At 39.8% G+C, this 10,210-nt stretch overlaps 1 protein-coding gene across 4 annotated transcripts in view; it reads right to left on the reverse strand.

Moving 5' to 3' along the window:
- The window catches only part of PRR7 (proline rich 7, synaptic), a 64,280-nt gene extending 54,316 nt beyond the window's left edge, over positions 1-9,964 (reverse strand). Inside the window, exon 1 of one of the 4 annotated variants that reach the window (XM_075209176.1) lies at positions 9,657-9,964. The gene's annotated coding sequence lies outside the window, so the exon portion shown is untranslated. Of the gene's footprint in view, positions 1-8,761; positions 8,917-9,278 lie in introns of those variants that run through there. The other 3 variants (XM_075209174.1, XM_075209175.1, XM_075209173.1) reach the window with 3 other exon arrangements.
- Between the last annotated feature and the right edge of the window lie 246 nt (positions 9,965-10,210).

Here is a 10,210-nt window from a genome sequence, read left to right on the forward strand (position 1 = left end):
CTGCCGGCAACGTGGGGTGCAGACATCCCCGGAATGTCTGGTTGTGCACATTGCGGCAATTACGGTAGGAATCTCTGATATGGAGTGCAAGGTAAAATGAGCAGAGATTCCAGCCATGACATCACCGTGGACATTCCAGAGACACCTTGCGACAAACTGAACCCCCCCCCAAGTCTGGGCTTTTCAATTCCACTATGCATGCGCAAACCGGGCCATTCATCCCCCACGAATGGACCGGCAAAGTGGTAAGTTAAGCCTTACCACTCTGGACCAGGCAGCTGATCTAGCAATATTTTATTGAAAAATAGTGTCCATAACAGATTTCTGAAAATCATTGTTATTGACACTTTTTAATAAATAGTCCTGTTAATGTTCTGCGGGATGATTCATTCATGTGTTGCGTAATTTCTACAATATGATATGTCTTCTGCTCAAGTGGAGTTCTACTTATTAGACTGTACTTCCTATTTTTATTCCTTTTCATTTCAATGTGAGAAGCTCCAGCCACAAAACCCTGCATGTACATGCTTTGTGCATATATAAAGCACGGATAAGCCAGTGAATAGGGAGCTGTGAGGTCATGCTGTGCTTTTATAGATTCCTGGATCAGGCGGGCAATCAGCACCACTTTCACACAGGAATACATTTTTTACAGTTTTACACAAGGTCGTGATTGAAGCAGTGTGTAAATAGAAACAGGATGCATGAAATGAATATATAGTGACACAAATAGACTAGTTCGTTGGATACAGCGTATGTCACTGTACATATTTCAGAACAATAGACATCCGTTATTTGAGCAGTAACATCCATATTTTTGTTATATGATGTATTTCTTGAAAAATGTATATTATGTACTTCTGTGTTTATCTTAACTTTGTTATTTTAGAACTGTAAACCTTATGGGGGAAATTTACAGACCACAGAAAATGTGGGTTCTCAGAAAAAAGCTTTCACCATCTAACTCAAAATCAGCCTCTATGTGTCTGTTTTTGCCCGGAATGGAAGAAAGAGGTGTATTTACACCAAAAGTCCACATTTCCTGCGGCTCGCCAATGACCCCGTGTTATATGCTTATTTTGTTTGTTGTCTTATTTAGAACCTTTATGTCATAGTTGCTAGTGCTGTCTATGAAGATGTTTAGCCAATGACTAATGTCCCCCATAGATAGAAACAAAATAAAAATGAGAACCATAAATAGATACTCAACAAAATCAAAAGTATGCATTATTTTATAAATATTTGCAAGCTTAAAAAACAGTTAATTTACAAAATATTACAAATGTATTATGAAAATAATTATATTTTAAGGGAGTAGAAATGTATGATTTTTGAGAACAAGTAAAGCCACTACTTCACATTATTATATATCAAAGGTTTATAGTATTGTGCTGAATAATATATATGTAATTACTGAATTATTGTAAGCTTGGGAGCAGGGCCTTCTCACCTCTTTGTCTGTTTTACCCAGTTTGTTTATTAGTTTACTATGTTTGTCCCCAATTGTAAAGTGCTACGGAATATGTTGGCGCTATATAAATAAATGATGATGATAAATTGTTGTTTAAAGATGCCCATAAAGGTCCCATTCACCCATGCAGCAGGTTGCCATGTCATGCGGAGGTGCATCTTTACCTGAAACCACAGTGTGAATGAGAGACAGTCTTGCTGGCTTGCTCTGCAGATATGCATGGGAAGTAACTTACAAAGTGAAAAACAGCTGCAACGCATACAAAATCTTTTTGGTGGCCCAATACTTTTTTTTCTACATATTCGTCAGAGTGCTTAAGTTTGAGGTATAAGATGGCGTCATTTGTAGAAGAAAACAAGTTTGCACCAATGGAAACTAGTTGGGCAGAGTACTAACCACTGAGCCACCATGTTGCCCAAGTATGACAAGGAATGGATATCCCTCGGTACAGATGGACCAGAAAAGCAAACAATATATATTGTGTACAGGGCCGGTGCTAGGGTCCAAGGCGCCCTAGGCATTTTTAAAAAAGCGGCGCCCCCCCGCAAAAATCACCTCCCTCCTCCCTACTACCTCCTCTCCTTACCTTGTCTCACCACCGCCGCCTCTCTGCTCCGTCTCCTCCCCTCCACTCACTGACACTAGTAAGTGGAGGGGAGGAGACGGAGCAGAGAGGCGGCGGTGGTGACAAAATAGCCTCTTCCCCCCCTCCCCGTCCATCTGAATGCTGTGCGGCGGCCGTGACAGGTATGGTCAGCGGTCGCCGCACAGTTTTAAAGTATTTTAGAATACCGTGGCACCCTCCAGGCGCCCTCCAGAGCCCGGCGCCCTAGGCAAGTGCCTAACCTTGCCTAATGGGAGCGCCGTCCCTGATTGTGTACAATTTTTGATGAGTGTGTTACTTTTGCAAAGATTATTTAGTAAACTTTTCCAAAATTAGTGGAGACTATTTTATGGGAACACTAAAAAGTACCTAGAGGTGAGTACCTTTATTCATTATAATCTACTCCAGAGAAAATGGGATTACGCTATAAATCATGCCCTCTTGCACATACTATGAATGTAATGGAGTGTTGTAATCTGGAGTTCCAAAGTTGATCACAGGACTTAGAAGCCTATTCTCACCATATAAATGTGAACATATATATATATATATATATATATATATATATATATATATATATATATATCTAGCTATACACAGTCAAGTCCATAAATATTGGGACATCGACACAATTCTCATATTTTGGGCTCTATAAACCACCACAATGGATTTGAAATGAAACAAACAAGATGTGCTTTAACTACAGACTTTCAGCTTTAATTTGAGAGAATTTACATCCAAATCAGGTGAACGGTGTAGGAGTTACAACAGTTTCTATATGTGCCTCCCACTTTTTAAGGGACCCAAAGTAATGAGACAATTGACTCAATAGCTTTTTCATGGACATGTGTGGGCTATTCCCTCATTATTTCATCATCAATTAAGCAGGTAAAAGGTCTGGAGTTGATTCTAGGTGTGACATTTGCATTTGGAATCTGTTGCTGTCGACTCTCAATATGAGATCCAAAGAGCTGTCACTATCAGTGAAGCAAGCCATCATTAGGCTGAAAAATCAAAACAAACCCATCAGAGAGATAGCAAACACATTAGGTGTGGCCAAATCAACTCTTTGGAACATTCTTAAAAAGAAAGAATGCACCGGAGAGTTCAGCAACACCAAAAGATCTGGAAGACCACGGAAAAAAACTGTGGTGGATGACAGAAGAATTTTTTCCCTGGTGAAGAAAACCCCTTCACAACAGTTGGCCAAATCAAGAACACTCTCCAGGAGGTAGGTGTATATGTGTCAAAGTCAACAATCAAGAGAAAACTTCACAAGAGTGAATATAGAGGGTTCACCACAAGATGTAAACCATTTGTGAGCCACAAAAACAGGAAGACCAGATTAGAGTTTGGCAAACAACATCTATGGACAGATGAGACAAAGATCAACTTGTACCAGAGTGATGGGAAGAGAAGAGTATAGAGAAGGAAAGGAACTGCTCATGATCCAAAACATACCACCTCATCAGTGAAGCATGGTGGTGGTAGTGTCATGGCGTGGGCATGTATGGCTGCCAATGGAACTGGTTCCCTTGTGTTTATTGATGATGTGACTACTGACAAAAGCAGCAGGATGAATTCTAAAGTTTTTCGGGCAATATATCTGCTCATATTCAGTCAAATGCTTCAGGACTCATTGGACGGCGCTTCACAGTGCAGATGGACCATGACCCGAAGCATACTGCAAAAGCAACCAAAGAGTTTTTTAAGGCTAACAAGTGGAATGTAATGCAATGGCCAAGTCAATCACCTGACCTGAATCCGATTGAGCATGCATTTCACTTGATGAAGACAAAACTGAAGGGAAAATGCCCCAAAAACAAGCAGGAACTGAAGACATTTGCAGTAGAGGCCTGGCAGAGCATCACCAGGGATGTAACCCAGCGTCTGGTGATGTCTATGCATTCCAGACTTCAGGCTGTAATTGACTGCAAAGGATTTGTCACAAAGTATTAAAAAGTGAAAGTTTGATGTAGGATTGTTTAGTTTGTCCCATTACTTTTGGTCCCTTAAAAAGTGGGAGACACATAGAGAAACCGTTGTAATTCCTACACCGTTCACCTGATTTGGATGTAAATTCCGTCAAATTAAAGCTGAAAGTCTGCAGTTAAAGCACATCTTGTTTGTTTCATTTCAAATCCATTGTGGTGGTGTATAGAGGCCAAAATATGAGAATTGTGTCGATGTCCCAATATTTATGGACTTGACTATATATATACTGTCATGGCCAAAAATGACACGGGTATTGTTCTTTACAAAGTTTGCTGCTTCAGTGTTTTTAGACCTTTTTTTGTCAGATGTTGCTATGGTATACTGAAGTAATATTACAAGTATTTCATAAGTGTCAAAGGCTTTTAATGACAATTACATTAAGTTTATGCAAATAGTCAATAGTTGCAGTTGACCCTTCTTTTTGAAGACCTCTGCAATTCGCCCTGGCATGCTGTCAATCAACTTCTGGGCTACATACTAAAAGATGCCCGCCCATTCTTGCCTAATCAATGCTTGGAGTTTGTCAGAATTTGTGGGTTTTTGTTTGTCCACCCGCCTCTTGAGGATTGACCACAAGTTCTCAATAGGATTAGGGTCTGAGGAGTTTCCTGGCCATGGACCCAAAATTTCGATGTTTTGAACCCCAAGCCATTTAGTTATCACTTTTGCCTCATGGCAAGGTGTTCAATCATGCTGGAAAAGGCATTGATCGTCACCAAACTGTTCTTGGATGGTTGGGAGAAGTTGCCCTTGGAAGATGTTTTGGTACCATTCTTTATTCATGGCTGTGTTCGTAGGCAAAATTGTGAGTAGGCTGAGAAGCAACCCCACACATAAATGGTCTCAGGATGCTTTACTGGACTGATGGTAGCGCTCACCTTTCCTTCTCCGGAAAAGCGTTTTTACAGATGCCCCAAACAATCTGAAAGGGGATTCATCAAAAAAAATTACTTAACCCCAGTCCTCAACAGTCCAATCCCTGTACCTTTTGCAGAATATCAGTCTGTCCCTGATGTTTTTCCTGGAGAGTAGTGGCTTCTTTGTTGGCCTTCTTGACACCAGGCCATCCTCCAAAAGTCTTTGCCTCACTGTGTGTACAGATGCACTTACACCTGCCTGCTGCCATTCCTGAGAAAGCTCTGCACTGGTGGTGCCCTGATCTTGCAGCTGAATCAACTTTAGGAGACGGTCCTGGCACTTGCTGGACATTCTTGTGTGCCCTGAAGCCTTCTTCACAACTATTGAACCTCTCTCTCTCCTTGAAGTTCTTGATGATCCGACAAATGGTAGATTTAGATGCAATCTTACTAGCAGCAATATTCTTGCCTGTGAAGCCCATTTTGTGCAAAGCAATGATGACTGCACGTGTTTCCTTTCAAGGTTAACAGAGGAAGAACAATGATTTCAAGCACCACCCTCCTTTTAAAGCTTCCAGTCTGTTATTCTAACTCAATCAGCATGACAGAGTGATCCCCAGCCTTGTCCTCACCAACACTCTCACCTGTGTTAATGAGAGAATCACTGACCTGATGTCAGCTGGTCCTTTTGTGGCAGGGCTGAAATGCAGTGGAAATGTTGATTTTTGGGATAAAGTTCATTGTCATGGCAAAGAAGGACTTTGAAAATAAATGCAATTCATCTGATCACTCTTCATGACATTCTGGAGTATATGGAAATTGCCATCATAAAAACTGAGACAGCAAACTTCGCGAAAAATAATATTTATGTAATTCTTAAAACGTACATATTACTTTCTTACATGGTAAATCTAGCAGCTCCACTGGGAATGAGTGTAGGACACAAAGAAGAGTAGTTTCAATACTTTATTCTCATAAGATTAAAAAGTGAGAACCATTTTCACATCATTTTATCATTTCACCATGTTACACCATATATACTGTTCTTTCCATTTCCAGCCCACCTGCATCTAGGGATATCCATTGCTTGTCTAACTCCTGTGGATGAACTTTGTGGACTTTTTACCTTTTTGATGTCATCTAAGTGTTGTTTGATTTTAATGATTAAATTTGTCATAAGTTTGAGAGACACTGGTCTAATTACTCTCTTTCTTACCTAACTATGCACTTTGAGTTTTCACAGAACCCAAATAGTACTGATGTCTGTAGTATGTGGATTTATGATCCATGAGTACAATTCTGCTGCAAATAGAAATACAGTGCAAAGTTGAATTATGTTAATGGAATTCAGAGTCATCACTCTTTTCTTCCCAAGAATTACTGTGAACTATTTCCTGAGGTTTGCCTTTTTTGATCTATAATATAATTTATGGTATTATCTATCCAACCAGGACACTATTTCCTCCGGGTGCTCTCAACAGTCCAAAATATATACTGGTAAGTTAATTGGCTTTGAATGAAAAGGACCCTAGTCAGGGGCTGGCTGGGGAGTGGCTGGGGGGGGGGGACATCTGGTCCCCGGTCCGGTCTTGGCTTGGTCACTGGGCTACCTTCATTTTTTTCTTTTTATTAAAATGTTCCTAATAGGCTGCTCAGCCGAGCCTCACCTCTTGGGCTAAAATTTGCCAGCCAGTTCCTGCCCCTAATGTTTGTGTTTGTGAAGTAGAGAATTCAGATTGTAAGGCCGATATGGATGTGAATGATTAAATATGCTCTGTAAAGTGCTGTGTTATATGTTGGCACAATCTATATTTAAATACAATACTACTACTACTACTATTAATATGACTAATCATAACCAATTGACCCTTCCACTTATTTTTTTAAAAAAAGTACCTAACACTGCTTGTGGTGCATGTAACAATTTTGTTACTTGTGATTTGTTTTAAATTATCTGTTACAATTCCCTTGTACCCCCATTCCTATACTTCCTCCTCTCTCTTTTTATACCCTTTCCACCCCCTATTTTTTTGGGAATTTCATATATACTTTCATACTTATGTTATTTTTGTTTTGTTATGTATGAATTACGAACAGCATCATATTGAGTTCACAAGTGTACTGAGGCAGTCTCATAGGTCCTCTGTTTAACATTCCCTTACCTACCCATACAGCATGCACACAGATGAGTTTATTCACATATCCATATGTCTGATTCTGGTTGTGGCATATTAATCAGACTACACACTGTACAAAGAGTTTGGCCAATTTGGTGATTTTCAATTAAATGTTGTCAACATAAGTGGGCCTCAATTATATAAAAATTATTGTTATGCCCTCTCAAAATCATTTTGGATTTAATTAGGCAGGCTAGAAAATGTATTGAGCCCTACTGCATTCTTATCAACCAATCTGCCCAGAATTTGTTGGGCCAAATTGGCTACAGATCCAGTAGTACAGAGATTGAGTCTGGCAAGATTATTGTACCATTAAGTGAACAAAGTAGTATAGGAAAGCAAGACAGAGAGGCAAAAAGGAATTTAAACTCGCTACACCTGAAATCCCAAACCCTGTAAGTGGAACTAACAAAAGCTTAGTAGCCTATCTTTTATGTATCAAAAATGCAAAAATCATGAATTGTGTTTGCCAGATACACCTGTACTCAAGAAATATGTCCCTCTCACTTGCCCAACAACGCTTATTTTTGAACAGTACACTTAAATCAGTTAAAGGTAAAACACGTCTAGAACCAAGAACCTACTCATATAACACACACACACATATATATATATGATACTTCATCACTGTACTCTCTGTTATACATACTTTATGCCTTATGAAAAATATACATTACTGAGAGGTGTATAACCAAGGCAAGCTGTGAGAAGCTAGTATATGACTTCAAACTTTTCAAGTGAGAACATTTGGCAGAACAGTTTCAAGGGGAGTCCAACCATCTTATGGAATGAAATCACATAATATTACATTAAAGATTTTAAACAATTTTATGATCATACTACTTCTATACATTTAGATGTATACATAAATAAATACCTGGCACAGTGGTTTTATGTTGGCATAGAGCATTGTGCTGAATACATTATCATAAACAGGTAAGTTGTACATGGTTGCAGAGAAACCGCACTGTGGATTCAAAGTTACAGAATGCAGCTAACAGCTAGGAACTCAGTGTGCAATGCGTACTATTCCTTACAAAGAACAGTGATTGCATGTTCAGAACCACATAGTGATACTGATGTAATACAAGATATATAGCTTTGTATAGAGAGGCCCATGTCATAAAGATATCATTTACATATGGATCCAATAATGAGAGTTGGTTCACTAAGATGAATTTTGTTTTTTTTCTATTTAAATGTAAATATAGTTGATTGAAATATGAATATATTGTGTATACAATTTCTATTTAAATAAATGTGAATATCCATGTTGTAGTCATACAGCATATACTGCTTATATCTTAAACACAACATCCTTAGCACATGCGCTAGCAACAGTGTACAAGCAACAGGGAGGTACATCATATGTACTGAATACAAAATGTACACACTGTGGATGTAATTTGGCTTAATGAAATGGTCACAACAAGATACACATACAGCCATATATCTATAGTATGATGGAAACATTGTTAATCATAATACATTTACTTAAACCTGTGTGTATATATATATATATATATATATATATATATATATATATATATATATATATATATATATATATGAGCTACTTCTACATGTATTGTAACGCATGGATGCATGACACATAAATATAATTCTTCCCTCTCATCCTGTTACATATTAAACTCACCTCTTATCGTGTCCCCAATGATATCACCTCTTATCCTATTGCCCCTCCCTTTGCAGAGGTTCCCTGGTACCTGAGGTTGTAGGGTAGCCTTATGATTGGAAGCAAGGCTCTGCAGGAGACAGGCAGACAGAATGGTGCCAGCCTTTTGTAGCCTGGTACACTGAGCTGACAGTCTGTCTTCCTCCTTCCTACAACTTCCTCCCCCAGATTTGGCTTCTGAAGATGTGAACCTCCCCGGGCTGTGTTCTTGTCTCAGTAAACGACTGCAGCTCCTGTTTGTGATGTTGGTGGCACACTCCAAGGAACATGCAACATCCTATTCAGTGCCCGCAACTGGGGAGGCTGGCAGCTCCTTTCAGGCACCAGAAACCTTATCTAAAGTCCACCCACAAGCTGTACAATCAGCAGGCACCAGTTAAACCAGTACATGGTAAAGGGGTGCAGTGGGCAGCTGGGAGTCCCAATCTCTCCTAAGTAGTGACGAAGAGAGAATTCCCTTCTGCTTCTATTTCCTCACCTGATTTACTGCCCCTTGTTGTCTGTGCATGTGTAGTTCTCCTCACCCCTCTTTCGTAGCACCACGTCTCCTGTCACTCTGCTTGCCTTTCTGTGATTCCTCATCCCCCACCTCCTTGTGATTTGCAATTTTCCTCAATGCCTTATGTCATTTCTTATTTGCTTCCCCTATACATCTGTCTTTTTGTCTATTTTCCCCAAATCACATTATTTTCCTGTTCCTCCATGCCTCTTGCAGCCTTTCCTCTTTCTATCAGCTTATATTTACTCTTAATCTGAAATATACTCTGCTTAATCAAGAACTGTCATTTTCATTTTTACCTAATGATGTTCTCGTCCTATCTATTTGTCCTCTGAGTCTATTTGTCTTTTCTCTTACCTTCCTCTTTTCCTACCTACCTCCCGTCTACCTTCTTTTCCTTCCTATTCGCTCTCCCTCGGTGTTGCAGTCTGTCACTCTCTCACCCCTCTATTTGTATCAGTCTCTTTACCACTGTCACATTTGGAACGGTCTCTGTCTTATGAATTACACACATATCACACTAGGGTTTCCTTATTCCCAGAGGGAGGGTGACGTTAGGATGAACTGTCTGTGTCCCCAGTGCCTGGGTTCCCTTCTCTCCCAATCCTTACCCACCTCCTACCACAATAATAATCTCCTCGTTCCTCATCCCTGCTCCTCCCATCCATACACCACAGCCATCCTGGCTAATTGCTGCAATGTTTAAAACCTTTTTAAACATAAGACTTGAATATAAGGTGAGTGAGAAGGGAAGACTGCAGCCAGGATGTGCCTGCGTCGTTGGATGGTGTGGGTGTAATGACTGCTTGTGCTGCTCTGTGTGCACACGTGCAATGTATATGTGTTGGCATGTGTTGCCGAATTCCTATTCATTACACTGCTCCCAGCTGTTGTCATGGTAACAGAGTAAC

The sequence above is a fragment of the Mixophyes fleayi genome, chromosome 4, assembly GCF_038048845.1.
Source record: "Mixophyes fleayi isolate aMixFle1 chromosome 4, aMixFle1.hap1, whole genome shotgun sequence".
Classification (NCBI taxonomy): domain Eukaryota; kingdom Metazoa; phylum Chordata; class Amphibia; order Anura; family Limnodynastidae; genus Mixophyes; species Mixophyes fleayi.